Source organism: Pseudorca crassidens, chromosome 17 (genome assembly GCF_039906515.1).
Source record: "Pseudorca crassidens isolate mPseCra1 chromosome 17, mPseCra1.hap1, whole genome shotgun sequence".
NCBI lineage: Eukaryota > Metazoa > Chordata > Mammalia > Artiodactyla > Delphinidae > Pseudorca > Pseudorca crassidens.
Window position 1 is genome coordinate 64994730 of NC_090312.1, and position 18367 is coordinate 65013096.

Genomic DNA, 18367 nt, shown 5'->3' on the forward strand with positions numbered 1-18367 from the left:
GCTGAGCAAAAAAGTTGGGTATAAAGGAGTACACACTTCATGAACCCATTTATATGAAGTTCTAGAGCAGGAAAAACTCATCTCTAGTGACAGAAATCAATGGGATTAACTACAAAGTGTTGCAGGGAACGTTTGGGGGAGATAGAAATGTTAGTAACTTGATCATGATGTTTGTGTCACTGGTGTATATATGCTAGGTATACATTTGTTAAAAAACAGAAAAACTGTACACTTAAATTGAGCACATTTTTGGTATGTAAAATAGGACTTAAAGTCAAATTTAAAAGTTAGCAAAGAAAAGTAAACAAGAAAGGACTAGGAATAAATCTTCAGACATGACAAAGTGTTACCATTCTGCTGCATATTAGACACTAGATAAATATGTATTAAATGCATGTATTGCATAACTATCTGGAGTGCCAGCAAAACAACCACTATATCTCGAATTTTATAGACTGAGATGAAGACATAGTGATTTAGGGAGCCAAAAAATTAGTCAACGTGAACATTTTTCATAGGTCACAAGACCAATAAGTTCTATTTCTACCAGAATTCAAGCAATTCCCAATACAATGATGTTTCTATATAATCATCTACACAATTCAAATCCAGTTATAAGTAATTAATTTCATGGAGTTACCAAAATACTTACTCTGATATTGTGTTTAAAAAGAATACTGCTTGGGCTTCCCTGGTGGCACAGTGGTTGAGAGTCTGCCTGCCGATGCAGGGGACACAAGTTCGTGCCCCGGTCTGGGAAGATCCCACATGCCGCGGAGCGGCTGGGCCAGTGAGCCATGGCCACTGAGCCTGCGCATCCGGAGCCTGTGCTCTGCAACAGGAAAGGCCACAGCAGTGAGAGGCCCGTGTACTGCAAAAAAAAAAAAAAAAAAAAAATACTGCTTGAATAAGTCAGTTCTGGGCCTTTGAAATATTTCATTATAAAAAGCACATTTAAGAGAATGGTGTTTCATAAATTGCAATTTTTAATGATAAGCCCACACTGTGAATAGTTAAACATTGAATATTTAAAATATTTAATAGAATTGTGAATTATAAAGGTTAAAATAAACTTATACTCATCCTCAGACAACACTTGAAAGTTTTCATATTTAACTTAACATAATAGAAAGTGAGAATGTGAGACCATAAGGGGGACCTTCAAGATGGCAGAGGAATAAGACGTGGAGATCACCTTCCTCCCCACAAATACATCAGAAATGCATCTACATGTGGAACAACTCCTACTGAACACCTACTGAACACTGGCAGAAGACATCAGACTTCCTCCCAAAAGGCAAGAAACTCCCCACATACCTCGGTAGGGCAAAAGAAAAAACAGAGACAAAAGAATAAGGATGGGACCTGCACTTCTGGGAGGGAGCCGTGAAGGAGGAAAGGTTTCCACACACTAGGAAGCCCCTTCGCGGGCAGAGATTGCGGGTGGCGGAGTGGGGAGCTTCGGAGCCATGGAGGAGAGAGCAGCAACAGGGGTGCGGAGGGCAAGCGAAGAGATTCCCGCACAGAGGATCGGTGCTGACCAGTACTCACCAGCCTGAGAGGCTTGTCTGCTCACCCGCTGGGGCGGGCGGGAGCTGGGAGCTGAAGCTTGAGCTTCGGAGGTCAAATATGAGGGAGAGGACTGGGGTTGGCTACGTGAACACAGCCTGAAGGGGGCTAGTGTGCCACAGCTAGCCGGGAAGGAGTCTGGGAAAAAGTCTAACTAAGAGGCAAGAGACCATTGTTTCAGGGTGTCTGAGGAGAGGGGATTCAGAGCACCACCTAAACGAGCTTCAGAGATGGGCATGAGCCGTGGATATCAACTTGGACCCCAGAGATGGGCATGAAATACTAACGCTGCTGCTGCAGCCACCAAGAATCCTGTGTGCAAGCACAGGTCACTATCCAAATGCCACACACACCCCGGACTCTGATTAAAAATCTTCCAACAAACGAAAGACCAAGCCCAGATGGCTTCACAGGCGAATTCTATGAAACATTTAGAAAAGAGCTAACACCGATCCTTCTCAAACTCTTCTAAAATCTAGCAGAGGAACACTCCCAAACTCATTCTACGAGGCCGCCATCACTCTGATACCAAAACCAGACAAAGATGGCACAAAGAAAGAAAACTAGAGGCCAACATCACTGATGAACATAGATGCAAAAATCCTCAAGAGAATACTAGTAAACAGAATACAACAGCACATTAAAAGGATCATACAACATGATCAAGTGCGGTTTATCCAAGGAATGCAAAGATTCTTCAATATACTCAAATCAATCAATGTGATACACCATGTTAAAAAAATGAAGGATTAAAACCATATAATCATCTCAATAGATGCAGAAAAATCTTTTAACAAAATTCAACACCCATTTATGATAAAAACACTCTAGAAAGTAGGCATAGAGGGAACTTACCTCAACATAATAAAGGCCATATATGACAAACCCACAGCCAACATCTTTCTCAATGGTGAAAAACTGAAACCGTTTCCACTAAAATCAGGAACAATACAAGGTTGTCCACTCTCACCACTATTATTCAACATAGTTTTGGAAGTTTTAGCCACAGCAATCAGAGAAGAAAAAGAAATAAAAGGAATCCAAATCAGAAAAGAAGAAGTAAAGCCGTCACTGTTTGCAGATGACATGATACTATACATAGAGAATCCTAAAGATGCTACCAGAAAACTACTAGAGCTAATCAATGAATTTGGTAAAGTAGCAGGATACAAAATTAATGCACAGAAATCTCTTGCATTCCTATACACTAATGATGAAAACTCTGAAAGAGAAATTAAGGAAACACTCCCATTTACCACTGCAACGAAAAGAATAAAATGTCTAGGAATAAACCTATCTAAAGAGACAAAATACCTGTATGCAGAAAACTATAAGACACTGTTGAAAGAAATTAAAGATGATACAAACAGATGAAGAGATAGACCATGTTCTTGGATTGGAGGAATCATCATTGTGAAAATGACTATACTACCCAAAGCAATCAACAGATTCAGTGCAATCCCTAGCAAACTACCAATGGCATTTTTCACAAAATTAGAACAAAAATTTTCACAACTTGTATGGAAACACAAAAGACACCGAATAGCCAAAACAATCTTGAAAAACCGAGCTGGAGGAATCAGGCTCCCGGACTTCAGACTATACTACAAAGCTACAGTAATCAAGACAGTATGGTGCTGGCATTAAAACGGAAATATAGATCAATGGAACAGGATAGAAAGCCCAGAGATAAACCCACGAACATATGGTCACCTTATCTTTGATAAAGGAGGAAAGAATATACAATGGAGAAAAGACAGCTTCTTCAATAAGTGGTGCTAGGAAAACTGGACAGCTACATGTAAGAGAATGAAATTAGAACACTCCTTAACACCATACACAAAAATAAACTCAAAATGGGTAAAAGATCTAAATGTAAGGCCAGACACTATAAAACTCTTCGAGGAAAACATAGGCAGAACACTCTATGACATAAATTACAACAAGATTCTTTTTGACCTACCTCCTAGAGAAATGGAAATAAAAACAAAATAAACAAATGGGACCCAATGAAACTTAAAGGGTTTTGCACAGCAAAGGAAACCTTAAAGAAGGCTAAAAGACAGCCCTCAGAATGGGAAAAAAAATATTGGCAAACAAAGCAACTGACAAAGGATTAATCTCCAAAATATACAAGCAGCTCAAGCAGCTTGATATCAAAAAAAAACCCGACAACCCAATCCAAAAATGGACAGAAGACCTGAATAGACATTTCTCCAAAGAAGATATACAGATTTCCAACAAACACATGAAAGTGTGCTCAACATCACTAATCATTAGAGAAATGCAAACCAAAACCACAATTAGATATCACCTCACACCGGTCAGAATGGCCATCATCAAAAAATCTACAAACAATAAATGCTGCAGAGGGTGTGGAGAAAAGGGAACCCTCTTGCACTGTTTGTGGGAATGTAAATCGATACAGTCACTATGGAGAATAGTTTGGAGGTTCCTTAAAAAACTAAAAATCAGACTACTATATGTCCCAGAAATCCCACTACTGGGTATATACCCTGAGAAAACCATAATTCAAGAAGAGTCATGTACCACAATGTTCATTGCAGATCCATTTACAATAGCCAGGACTCGGAGGCAACCTAAGTGTCCATCGACAGATGACTGGATAAAGAAGATGTGGCACATATATACAATGGAAAAAGAAATGAAATTCAGTTATTTGTAGTGAGATGGATGGACCTAGAGTCTGTGATACAGAGTGAAGTAAGTCAGAAAGAGAAAAACAAATACAGTATGTTAACACATATATATGGGATCAAAAAAAAAAAAAAGTTCTGATGAACCTAGGGGCAGGACAGGAATAAAGATGCAAATGCAGTTTTTAAGTAACCCATAAAAGCTGATTGTGAAATTAGATGCACGTTAATCAGAGATCTTACCTCATCTCAAGTTTTACTAGTAATTTAAAAGAGATAAACCACAAGACATAAATCAGAGAGTACCCTGAAGATTTAGGATGCCTCTCCATGTCCTTTCCTATATCGAAAGTATACCTCTGGCCTAGAATAATCGAAGAGGTCTCAAATATACAGCTGGGAGCATTTAAATCATGAAATATTGTCATTTCTTACCCCAGAGGGTTGTATAGCTTATATGACATTCTTCATGGACACATGCCTCACAAATTCATAGATTTCAGATTTATTTATTATAAATAAATAACTCTGTGGGCTAATTCTTTTCTTGCCCCTGATGACACCTGAAGCAAGTTCTATCACTTTTGGTCTTGAATAATTAATAGTCCTCTCCTCATTGTATTCATAGCAACAGTCTCAGTTTGGTAATTAAAATGTCCAATCCAGTGTAGTAATCAAAATTCTGAACTGTCAACAGTTGAGGTCTTCCCTCATCTAGCTTAGTGCTACCACAATTTGGAAAGTTAGCAGAGGAGGAGGTCTTCCCTTAGCTAGTGACTTTACTGAGATCCACTCTCAAGTCACAGTATCCAGTCCCTCCTGGGGCTCAGGGAGAGAGGGACAAAGGGAAATGACCCTCTCCCCCCAGGCTTGTGTGGGTGATTGGTACTGTCATCGAAAATCATCCATGTACTTTAGGTTTCATATACTCAGGGTTGACTCTTCTGGACTCTTCACTGGGTTTCTCAGAGTTTACCCCATTAGATATCTCCAATTGCAATTTGCATGATGCAGACGACTCTTTTCCTTCCAGCAGCTGAAACTTTGAATTTTCCCAGTGATCTTTGTGGATGAAAAAGTATTCCCCTCAATGTCTCTCTCCCATGGGTCTACTTGGCTTAAGGAAAAATTTATACAAACATTCTGCAAATCTGAAGGTGCAGTTGGCTTGCAAGGCAGTCTTCTTTCCCTTTGTCTTTGCTGCCAAACAGGTGCTTTGCCTATGTTCTTTTTGCCTTTAGAATTCTCTTGTCAAGAATCAGACACCAGTTCCCTAAACTTCAGGGATATAAATAAACTTTAAAGTTCTACTCACTGGCTTCAGGTAAGAGTAAAGTATCTTACTCCCCTTTCTTACTAAAGAATAATTTTCTCTAAAGGTGTTCTCTGTCAATCCTTTAACCCCATACAGTAAATTAAAGTGGCTGATTACTAACATTAGTGGAACTGCTTTCCCAGATTCTTAACTCATCCAGAACTTCTATGGACTTGGCAAGGATTATATGTTTTTTAACGTCTGGAGCCCCAGCTAATGTTAAAAAAAGAGCTTCAAGATACACACACACATACACACCTATGTGTATGTTACTCTTAATATTTTACTAAACTATTAAGCAAGGTAGAAAGTAGTGTCATAAAAGTACAATTTAAGTGCACAGGAAACATCAATAAAGATAAGGAAATAAACATTTCTTTTTAAATATTTTCAACAACATGGAAGTATCTATACATTATGTAGCAGTCCATCTCATGTTTCAGACCCTCCAATAGAACATGATTTTTGATATTGGGCTAAAATATGCCTCTAAACTCTCATTGTTTCTGGCTCTGCCTTTGGAAATCACACAAAACAAGTTGACATTTCAACCATAAGATAGCCCTTCAAAATATGTACCATATTTCTATGAGTATTTCTCTTTTTGAGCTAAATACTATCCCCAATACATTGTCATTTCTCAAAGTTATGGTTTTTGACTTCCCTCAACATTCCATGTACTAACCTCTAAATCTATCATGTTCTGTCAGTGTTCCTACAAGTGATGTGTCTCATACTGGAAAAGTGTTTATCCTGACAGAATTGTTCTAAATTTCTTACAATGCAATAAAAATCATGCTTTCACTTTTTGTTAGATACATCACACAGTTAATCTTTTGAGCTCTCAGTTGACAAAACTCCCTCAATTTATTTTGTAAAGTTTTGTTTATTAGGTAAAATATATCTAAAATACTAATCCTATTTAATAAAGATAATGTTAAAATAAACAATACTAAATGTCCATGTGACTTTGAGTTTCACCTTTCCAATATAGAGTTTTGTGCTGGTAAAACCATAGAATAAAAACTCCCAATATAGATTTTTAAAATAAGAAATAGGGGAAGGGCAGATGTTTCACCAGTTGACCTTTCCCTACCTGGACACTTCAGCACCCAATCCTGAACCACTGTGCAGTACTTCAGAAAAGAGAAATCAAATTATTGAAAAATAATGATTTTTAGGATAAAATCTAGATCTAAAATAGGATATGAAGCTGATAAGAGACTAAAATACAACAGCAGATTTATCTATTATATCAAAACAAATTATGTACAAATTAATATAGAAATGGGAAAACGAAACTCCTAAGGAACATACATTATTTTTGAGAAGAAAAAATATATGCCTCTAAGATAGTGTGTATTAATATTGTGTTGACAATTTTGCCAAATGAGTGAAAGGAGTTCTTTAGAAGTTCAAAAAAAAAAAATTACCTCTCAGAAATTTTATGAAAGAGGTAGAACTTTAGTTGGACCAAAGAATGACTTAAAATGACCAAAATTCAGAGCAATTATGATGAGGGTGACCATTCTAGGTGAAGCAAATCCTGTGTGCAAAGGTGAAGAGAATAATATGTGAGGCATATTGGGGCATTACAAATAAATTGTGTTTGGAAAGAGGGAGTCATGTGTGATATGTGGAAAAAGTGGGATGGGGCCAGAATATTTGAGATCTTAAATAATGCATAAGGAATGTGGACTCCAATTAACTGAGCAGAGATATAATCACTGATGGTTTTGATCTAGACAGTTATATGCATAGAGCGATGCTTTAGGAGGAATAATCTAGCTGAAGTACCTGGAAGAGATAAGATGAGAGACTTCATTTGGCAAATTGTTGATGAATTAGAATTAACAGTCAATAGATTAGGTCAAATAAGCAAGAACTGTTAAGGAACATCATATCTAAGAGAATTTAGAAAAAGAACAATCTAGTAAAAGCCTTAAATGCAGAACAAGAAAGAGGACAACTTAGAGAGATTACAAAGATAGTATTGTTGTCATGGGTAGTGATATAGAAGAATGGAAGTAGGAGAAACCTGTTAATTTGAGGTGAGAGCAAAACACCCCAAAAATGTCTGGCAGGTGGTTTTAAACGCGGGTGAAGGGCTTCTCTGGTGGTGCAGTGGTTGAGAATCTGCCTGCTAATGCAGGGGACACGGGTTCAAGCCCTGGTCCGGGAAGATCCCGCATGCCACAGAGCAGCTAAGCCCTCGAGCCACAACTACTGAAGCCCACGTGCTTAGAGCTCGTGCTCCGCAACAAGAGAAGCCACCTCAATGAGAAGCCAATGCATTGCAACAAAGAGTAGCCCCTGCTCGCCGCAACTAGAGAAAGCCTGCATGCAGCAAACAAGACCCAATGCAGCCAATAAATAAATAAATAAATAAATAAATAAATAAATAAATAAATAAATAAATAAATAAATAAATAAATAAAATATATAGTTATTAAAAAAAAATGTGGGTGGAAGCCCAAGAGAGAGACCGAAGCTGATATGGATTCAGCTGCAAAGAGGCACTTGAGGCTGTGAGCCATGGTGGTGTGATAAAGGAGAAAAATAAATAAGTGCATTAGGCAAGCTTATGAAACAAGAAGTAAAGCCAGTGGAGACAGCAGAGCACAAAAGCAAGGAATAAAACCAGAGGAAATGTATTATATTGGACCCTCTGGAGCTAGGGCATGAGGGGAGAAGGACCTGTCTGCTAAATATCAGGCACCTGGGGCAGCTCATAACAAAGCTTCTGAGAGCAATGTAGAAGTCAAATTGCAAAAGTCATAATAAAGGATGTAAACCAGTGGAGGCGAGATGCCATAAGAGGTCTTGAGGCTTGGTTGTGTGCATTCCCACTGAGAGGCAAGAGTGGATTTTTGATGTTCCCAGATAGCAATGTAGTGTCATAGAATCCGGAAGAGTTGAATGTTTAAAGCAGGAGAGGGAGATCAGCTCGGTGCTTTGTGACCACCTAGAGGGTGGGATAGGGAGGGTGGGAGGGAGACGCAAGAGGGAGAGGATATGAGGACATATGTATACGTATAGCTGATTCACTTTGTTAAACAGCAGAAACCAACACACCATTGTAAAGCAATTATACTCCAATAAAGATGTTAAAAAAAAAAGAAAAGAAAGAGGGTGTTAGCGTTAAAGACTTAAGGAAATGAAGGAAGATAGCCTAGTGATCACCTTTCTAAACAAAAGTATTGTATATAGAAAAGTACTTCCAAACTATTCCAAGTTTGTTCTATTAAATTTCTATCATGATGCAATTTTTGATATTCACAAAACTTTTGTGAACCTCATCCAAGTCCTGGTCAAATACTCAAAAATGCTGAATTGGGTGAAGTAGAAATTAATAATGATTTGCTCAAATAGAAATATAACATAACTTCAGAGGAGTTTTAATTGAGTAACACTTTCAATATTTAGACAGTTACTAAAACTGGTACTTTAAAGGTTGAAATGCATCTATTAACATGCTACCTTTCAATTTTTTGGAAAATTTTATATACATCTTAATAAATAGGTGTCAGAATATATCAACTATGGGATGAAATATGCTATCAAATACCATCAAGGTAAAAATTGAATGAAATCTTTCCTAATTGTTTTTATAATTCCATAAAGTGTCAAATATTGAAGAAGAGAGGAAAGAAAGTATTGTTTTTCCCCCTCTCTCTGCCAAGGGACGGTAAAATAATCTTAAGGAGTCGGTTAGTATGCACAGATGATCTGATTAATTCACACTTTTCTGTTTTGCTATGTATGAATGACCACAGAAAATCCTTGCCATTATTTTATTTCTTATAAATGTCATGATATTATTTTTCTTCTGGACTCAAAATAAACCCATTTGGGTTATTTGATCTCCTTACTTCAGAATATTTGTGTATACCAAGAAAACTTAAGGGAAACTCAAGACTTAAGGAAACTACTATCAAATACCCTGAACCAATATCAGAATAACAAGAATTCTAAACATAATAAAATAATATTGACCAAATTGATAGATGTTATTTAAGCAATAAATTATCATAAAACAGACTCAGACAATGTTAAGTAATATACTGGGGAATGAACACATTAGAATATGTAGAAAATTTATTTTAGCCATATGAAAAACTAAACTTTCATGTATTGAGAATGAGTGAATATTGATATTGGAGAATATATGCACATCTTAAAAATCTATACAAATATACATTGGAGATATTGTGGGGTCAGTTCCAGACCACTGTAATGAAACAAATATCACAGTAAAGTGAGTCACATGAATTTTTTGCTTTCCCAGTGCATATAAAAACTACGTTTACACTATAATATAATCTATGTGTGCAATAGCATTATGTCTAAAAAAAATTAAGGTACATACCTTAATTCAAAAAATAATTTATTGCTAAAATATGCTAACCATCATCTGAGCCGTCAGCAAGTCATCATCATTTTGCCAGTGGAGGGTTTGAAATATTTTGAGAGTTACCAAAACGTGACACAGAGACATGAAGTGAGCAAATGCTGTTGGAAGAATGATGCCGGTAGACTTACTCCATGGAGGGTTGCCACAACCTTCAATTTGTAAGAAATGAAACATCTGCAAAGCATGATAAAGTGAAATGAAGCAAAACTAGGCATCCTTGTACTTGGAATCAGTGATAAAAATGTATTTTACCTAGTGTAATGGTTAATTTTATGTGTCACCTTAACTGAGCCATGGGGTGCTCAGATGTTAAATTAAAGGTTATTCTGGGTGTGTCTGTGAACGCATTTCCAGATGGGATTAACTTTTGAATTGGTAGATTGTATAAAGCAGATTGCCTTCCTCGATATGGGTGGTCCGTGTCCAATCCATTGAAGGCCTGAATAGAGCAAAACACAAAGCAAGAGAGAATTGCTCTCTCTGCCTGATAGTCTTCGAGCTGAGACCTGGGTCTTCTCTTGCCTTTGGACTCAAACTTGGACTTAAAGTTAACATCATAGACTCTCTTGGTTCTCAGGCCCCTAGACTCAGACTCAGATTATACCATTGGCTCCCCTGGGATTCCAGCTATGCTGAATGTAGGTCTTGAGACTTCTTTGCCTCTATAAGCATATAAACCAATTCCTTATAATAGATCTCTCCAGATAGATAGATATATAGATGATAGATAGACAGATAGATAGAACTGTGTATCTCCTATTGATTCTGTTTCTCTGGAAAATCTAGACTAATACACCTAATAATACTATTTTCATTTCTTTTTCAGTAATTCTTTAAAACAAATTTTAGAAACACTTCTTTTTAATTAGCACATGGTTCTTTTAATTAGCACATAGTTCAAGAAAAAATTGCAGATATTGTCTCGATTCCTGAAGCCATATAATTAAAGTGAAAACTAAACTACTACTGAGAATGAAATAGTGGAAATATCATATAACTTCGAGTCAGAATTCTGCTGACCTGAATTCCAGTCCTGACTGCTTCATTATTAACTTTCCTGAGTTTCAACCACCGCATCTGTTAATTAATGCCTTTGGACTAAAAGGATGTTTTTTAAGCTTCTCTTAGTGACACAACTCTCTCTTCAAATGAAAATTCATGTGGAAAAACAATATATTTTACACTTTACATAAACAGCGTGGAGAGAATGTCCATCCAGTAATCAAGCACCATGGGAGGCAAATTGAAAAGCACTGAGCCAGCTGGTGCCACCGAATTTTACCACTGGGGCATCTTCAAACTGATCATGTTTTATTAATCATAAAAACAACATTTATTGACATCTGGGTTGCACACTTTATATACTTGACTTTGTATACTTTTCATTTATTCATCTAACACTAGATGGAAAATGAGGCCCAGTTCATTAATTTGCCCTATCATAATACAGCTAGTAAACGATTGAGCCAAAATTCAAACCCAGGACAATTTGACATCAAAGCCCATACTGATTCTCAGAAATGTTACCATTTGTTAAATATTTACTAGGTACTAGGCACGGTGTTTTATTAATATTCATAATTATCATATAAGTTGAGTATTATTATCCTCATCTTGCAGGTGTAAAAACTAAGTCTTGGTTAACTTCAGGAATCTATTCATGGTCACGCTTTCAAAAGTTATTTATGTCTCTCTTTTCTTTGGCATCAGTAAGCTATTCCCCATCAATTTAGAATTTTTCAATCCCACCTACATTCTATCATTGTTAGTAATAAATGTTTTCTTCTCCCAGAGGTTGGATATGTATTGTGAAAATTTGGTCCTCTTTGTGTACGTGCGTGTGTGTGTGTGTGTGTGTGTGTGTGTGTGTGTGTTTCAAAGCTAGGCACTGTGGTGCCCTGTAGTGCTATAATGTAGAGGAAACACAGTTCTCTTTCAGAAGCACACAGTCTCATTCCTTTGTAATAGTATTTATAGACTGCTCAAGAGTTTAAAGATAATCATTATTATTACTCTGCATCTACAAATAAATAATTTCACTAAAAATACAAAATGATCATATAATGAATGGAAGTATCAGAGAAATTAGTTTTAAAATACATAAATGAAAGAATATTTTGTTTTAGATTTTTCCTAACATAGAGACTCTTCAGTTTCTCACAAATAGAACATAAAGAGAAAGTGATTTTAAACAGATAGTGAACTTCATATATTAAAAAATAAAGTGCTGGATTCCATCCAGAAGCAAACTAGTAATTGTGTTAAAATGTGATGCTGAAATCTCTCCCTGAGCTGCCTCTTGAAGTTGACCAGGTCATGCTAGCAACTGCCAAAAATCCAAAATTGGCACTTCTTCTCAAGTCAGTATATAGGGGTTGGCCAGCTGGAAAATTGCCTGAGGAGTTCCAATAATTTGAAAATCATCAACATAAATTTTCTCCCTAAAAAGAATGCTTCTTCTGGGGGAAATTGAACCACACTATTCCAGAGGGTTGTTGACACATAGGTACTTTACCGACAGCACATCCAGGAATTGGCCTCAATTTATGCTTACAGGTCCAAAATTGACACCCACTTGGAAAGAATGGAAATGAGCACAGCCCCATTTCCTAGGAAATAAGGAGCCTTGGTTAAAAAAATCTATATTAATGTTTGATATAGGGTTTAATTTTGAGTAAGAGTTCTCCATCCGTGCTAGAATCTTTCACCAATGGTTCTTTAAAAAGCTTTTGGTGGAAAATCACAGCTATTTCTGGAATAATTGAGAGTGGAATTGAGAAATTACCTAGTTTTTCCTAACAAAGTTGCCATTAACTCTGCCAAAAACACTTTACCAAAAGTAACTTCATGTTACCTGACTAAATTGCCCTGTACAGTATATTAAACTCTAAACCTATAACATTTAAAAGGCATATTGAAGATAGACAAGATCCTTATCACTCAGCTTCTAGAATGCTCTATCTCTAAAATCAAGCTATTTGTAAGCTATTTATGGAACAGTATTTCAGGGCGCTCTTTGATCAGCTTATCCACTCCTATCAGAGAATTCATAACACAAAGATAGGCTCTGTTGTTGTTTTTTTTTTTCTATTTGTTTTTATTTGCTTTGTGATCTTTTCAACCCCAAGAATTCATATTCATGAAGTGGATGATAATTAACAAAATTTCCAAAAACACTTCCATGAAAACACAAAGATGACAAGCAGCTGAGGGGACAAAAATCCGAGAATCATCATTCGTATTCACTCACACACTATGTTTTAAAGCAGTGCTATGAAATTTTTTTTAACATCTTTATTGGAGTATAATTGCTTTAAAATGGTGTGCTAGTTTCTGCTTTATAACAAAGTGAATCAGCTATACATATACATATATACCCATATCGCTTCCCTCTTGTGTCTCCCTCCCACACTCCCTAACCCACACCCCTAGGTGGTCAAAAAGAACCAAGCTGATCTCCCTGTGCCATTCAGCTGCTTCCCACTAGCTATCAATTTTACATTTGATAGTGTATATATGTCCATGCCACTCTCTCACTTCATTCCAGCTTACCCTTCCCCCTCCCCATGTCCTCAAGTCCATTCTCTACGTCTGCATCTTTATTCCTGTCCTGCCCCTAAGTTCTTCATAGCCATTTTTTTTTATTCCATATATATGGGTTAGCATATGATAATTGTTTTTCTCTTTCTGACTTACTTCACTCTGTACCACAGACTGTAGGTCCATCTACCTCATTACAAATAACTCAGTTTCCTTTCTTTTTTATGGCTGAGTAATATTCCATTGTATATATGTGCCACATCTTCTTTATCCATTCATGTGTCGATGGACACTTAGGTTGCTTCCATGTCCTGGCTATTGTAAATAGAGCTGCAATGAACATTATGGTACATGACTCTTTTTCAATGATGGATTTCTCAGGGTAAATGCCCAGTAGTGGGATTGCAGGGTCGTATGGTTGTTCTATTTTTAGTTTTTTAAGGAACCTCCATACTGTTCTCCATAGGGGCTGTATCAATTTATATTCCCAACAACAGTGCAAGAGGGATCCCTTTACTCCACACTCTCTCCAGCATTTATTGTTTATAGATTTTTTTGATGATGGCCATTCTGACTGGTGTGAGGTGATACATCATTGTAGTTTTGATTTGCATTTCTCTAATGATTAGTGATGTTGAGCATTCTTTGATGTGTTTGTTGGCAAGCTGTATATCTTCTTTAGAAAAATGTCTATTTAAGTCTTCTGCCCATTGTTGGATTTGGTTGTTTGTTTTTTGATATTGAGTTGCATGAGTTGCCTGTACATTTTGGAAGTTAGTCCTTTGTCAGTTGCTTCATTTGCAAATATTTTCTTCCGTTCTGAGGGTTGCCTTTTCGTCTGTTTATGGTTTCCTTCACTGTGCAAAACTTTTTTAACTTTCATTAGGTCCCATTTGTTTATTTTGTTTTCATTTCCATTTCTCTAGGAGGTAGGTCAAAAATGATCTTGCTGTGATTTATGTCATAGAGTGTTCCGCCTATGTTTTCCTCTAAGAGTTTTATAGTGTCTGGCCTTACATACAGGTCTTTTATCCACTTTGAGCTTATTTTTGTGTAGGGTGTTAGGGAGTGTTCTAATTTCGTTCTTTTACATGTAGCTGTCTAGTTTTCCCAGCACCACTTATTGAAGAGGCTGTCTTTTCTCCATTGTATATTCTTGCCTCCTTTATCAAATATAAGGTGACCATATGTGTGTGGGTTTATCTCTGGGCTTTCCATCCTGTTCCATTGATCTATATTTCAGTTCTTGTGACAGTATCATACTGTCTTGATTACTGTAGCTTTGTAGTATAGTCTGAAGTCAAGGAGCCTGATTCCTTCAGCTCGGTTTTTCTTTATCAAGATTGCTTTGGCTTTTCAGGGTCCTTTGTGTTTCCATACAAATTGTGAAATTTTGTGTTCTAGTCCTGTGAAAGATGCCATTGGTAGTTTGATAGGGATTGCACTGACTCTGTAGACTGTTTTGAGTAGTATAGTCATTTTCACAATGCTGATTCTTCCAATCCAAGAACATGGTATATCTGTCCATCTGTTTGTATCATCCTTAATTTCTTTTATCAGTGTCTTACAGTTTTCTGCATACAGGTCTATTGTCTCTTTAGGTAGATTTATTCCTAGGTATTTTATTCTTTTAGTTGCAGTGGTAAATGGGAGTGCTGCCTTAATTTCTCTTTCAGAGTTTTCATCATTAGTGTATAGGAATGCAAGAGATTTCTGTGCATTAATTTTGTATCCTGCTACTTTACCAAATTCGTTGACTAGCTCTAGTAGTTTTCTGAGCATCTTTAGGATTCTCTACGTATAGTATCTTGTCATCTGCAAACAGTGACGGCTTTACTTCTTCTTTTCTGATTTGGATTCTTTTTATTTCTTTTTCTTCTCTGATTGCTATGGTTAAGACTTCCAAAACTATGTTGAATAATAGTGGTGAGAGTGGATAACCTTGTCTTGTTCCTGATCTTAGTGGAAACGGTTTCGGTTTTTCACCATTGAGAATGATGCTGGATGTCGGTTTGTCATATATGGCCTTTATTATGTTGAGGTAAATTCTCTCTATGCCTACTTTCTGGAGCGTTTTTATCATAAATGGGTATTTATTTTGTCAAAAGGTTTTTCTGCATCTTTTGAGATGATCATATGGTTTTAATCTGCCAGTTTGTTAACATGGTGTATCACATTGATTGATTTGCATATGTTGAAGAATCTTTGAATTCCTAGGATAAACCACACTTGATCATGGTGTATGATCCTTTTAATGTGCTGTTGGATTCTGTTTGCAAGTATTTTTTTGAGGATTTTTGCATCTATGTTCATCAGTGATATTGGCCTGTAGTTTTCTTTCTTTGTGACATCCTTTTCTGGTTGTGGTTTCAGGGTGATGGTGGTCTCATAGAATGAGTTTCTGAGTGTTCTTCCCTCTGCTAAATTTTGGAAGAGTTTGAGAAGGATAGGTGTTAGTTCTTCTCTAAATATTTGATAGAATTCGCCTGTGAAGCCATCTCGTTCTGGACTATTGTTGTTGGAAGATTTTTAATCACAGTCTCAATTTCAGTGCTTATGATTGGTCTGTTTACATATCCTATTTCTTCCTGGTTCAGTCTTGGAAGGCTGTGCTTTTCAAGGAATTTGTCCATTTCTTCCAGGATGTCCATTTTATTGGCATATAGTTGCTTGTAGTAATCTCTCATTATCCTTTGTATTTCTGCAGTGTCAGTTGTTACTTATCCTTTATCATTTCAATTCTATTGATTTGAGTCTACTCCCTTTTTTTCTTGATGAGTCTGGTTAATGGTTTATCAATTTTGTTTATCTTCTCAAAGAACCAGCTTTTAGTTTTATTGATTTTGCTGTTGTTTCCTTCATTTCTTTTCCATTTACTTCTGGTCGGATCTTTATGATTTCTTTCCTTCTGATAACTTTGGGGTATTTTTGTTCTCCTTTCTCTAATTGTTTTAGGTGTAAGGGTAGGTTGTTTATTTGAGATGTTTCTTGTTAACTGAGGTAGGATTGTATTGCTATAAACTTCCCTCTTAGAACTGCTTTTCTTGCATCCCATAGGTTTTGGGTTGTCATGTTTTCATTGTCATTTGTTTCTAGGGATTTTTTTATTTCCTCTTTGATTTCTTCAGTGATCTCTTGGTTATTAATTATTGCATTGTTTAGCCTCCATGTGCTTGTATTTTTTACAGAATTTTTCCTGGAATTAATTAATCTAGTCTCATAGCATTGTCGTTGGAAAAGATACTTGACACAATTTCAATCTTCTTAAATTTATAAGGCTTATTTGTGACCCAAGATATGATCTATCCTGGAGAATGTTCCATGAGCACTTGAGAGGATAGTATATTCTATTGTTTTTGGATTGAATGTCCTATAAATATCAATTCAGTACATCTTGTTTAATGTGTCATTTAAAGCTCATGTCTCCTATTAATTTTCATTTTGGATGATCTGTCCCTTGGTGAAAGTGGGGTGTTAAAGTCCCCTACTATTATTGTGTTATTGTTGATTTCCCCTTTTATGGCTGTTAGCATTTGCCTTATGTACTGAGGTGCTCCTATGTTAGGTGCATAAATATTTATTATTGTTATATCTTTTTCTTGGATGGATCCCTTGATTATTATGTAGGGTCTTTCTTTGTCTCTTGTAATAGTCTTTATTTTAACGTCTATTTTGTCTGATATAAGAATTGCTAAGCCAGCTTTCTTTTGATTTCCATTTGCATGGAATATCTTTTTTCATCCCCTCACTTTCAGTCTGTATGTGTCCCTAGGTCTGAAGTGGGTCTCTTGTAGACAGCATACATATGGGTCTTATTTTTGTATCCATTCAGCCAGTCTATGTCTTTTGGTTGGAGCATTTAAATCCATTTACATATAAGGTAATTATCAATATGTAAGTTCCTATTACCATTTTCTTAATTGTTTTGGGTTTGTTATTGTAGGTCTTTCCCTTCTCTTGTGTTTCCTCCCTAGAGAAGTTCCTTTAGCATTTGTTGTAAAGCTGGTTTGGTGGTGCTGAATTCTCCTAGCTTTTGCTTGTCTATAAAGGTTTTAATTTCTCCATCGAATCTGAATGAGATCCTTGCCAGGTAAGGTAATCTTGGTTGTAGGTTTTCCCTTTCATCACTTTAGATATGTCCTGCCACTCTCTTCTGGCTTGCAGAGTTTCTGCTGAAAGATCAGCTGTTAACCTTACGGGAATTCCCTTGTATGTTATTTGTTGTTTTTCCCGTGCTGCTTTTACTATTTTTTCTTTGTATTTAATTTTTGATATTTGATTAATATGTGTTTTGGCATATTTCTCTTTGGATTTATCCTGTTTGGGACTCTCTGCACTTCCTGGAGTTGATTGACTATTTCCTTTCCCATATTAGGGAAGTTTTCAACTATAATCTCTTCAGATATTTTCTCAGTCTCTTTCTTTTTCTCTTCTTCTTCTAGGAGCCCTATAATTTGAATGTTAGTGCATTTAATGTTGTCCCAGAGGTCTCTAAGACTGCCCTCGATTCTTTTCATTCTTTTTTCTTTATTTTGCTCTGCTGTAGTTATTTCCACTATTTTATCTTCCAGGTCACTTATCCGTTCTTCTGCCTCAGTTATTCTACTACTGATTCCTTCCGGAGAATTTTAAAATTCATTTATTGTGTTGTTCATCATTGTTTGTTTGCTTTTTAGTTCTTCTAGGTCCTTGTTAAAGGTTTCTTGTATTTTCTCCATTCTATTTCCAAGATTTTGGATCATCTTTACTATCATTATTCTGAATTCTTTTTCAGGTAGACTGCCTATTTCCTCTTCATTTGTTTGGTCTGGTGGGTTTTTACCTTGCTCCTTCATGTGCTGTGTGTTTCTCTGTCTTCTGATTTTGCTTCAC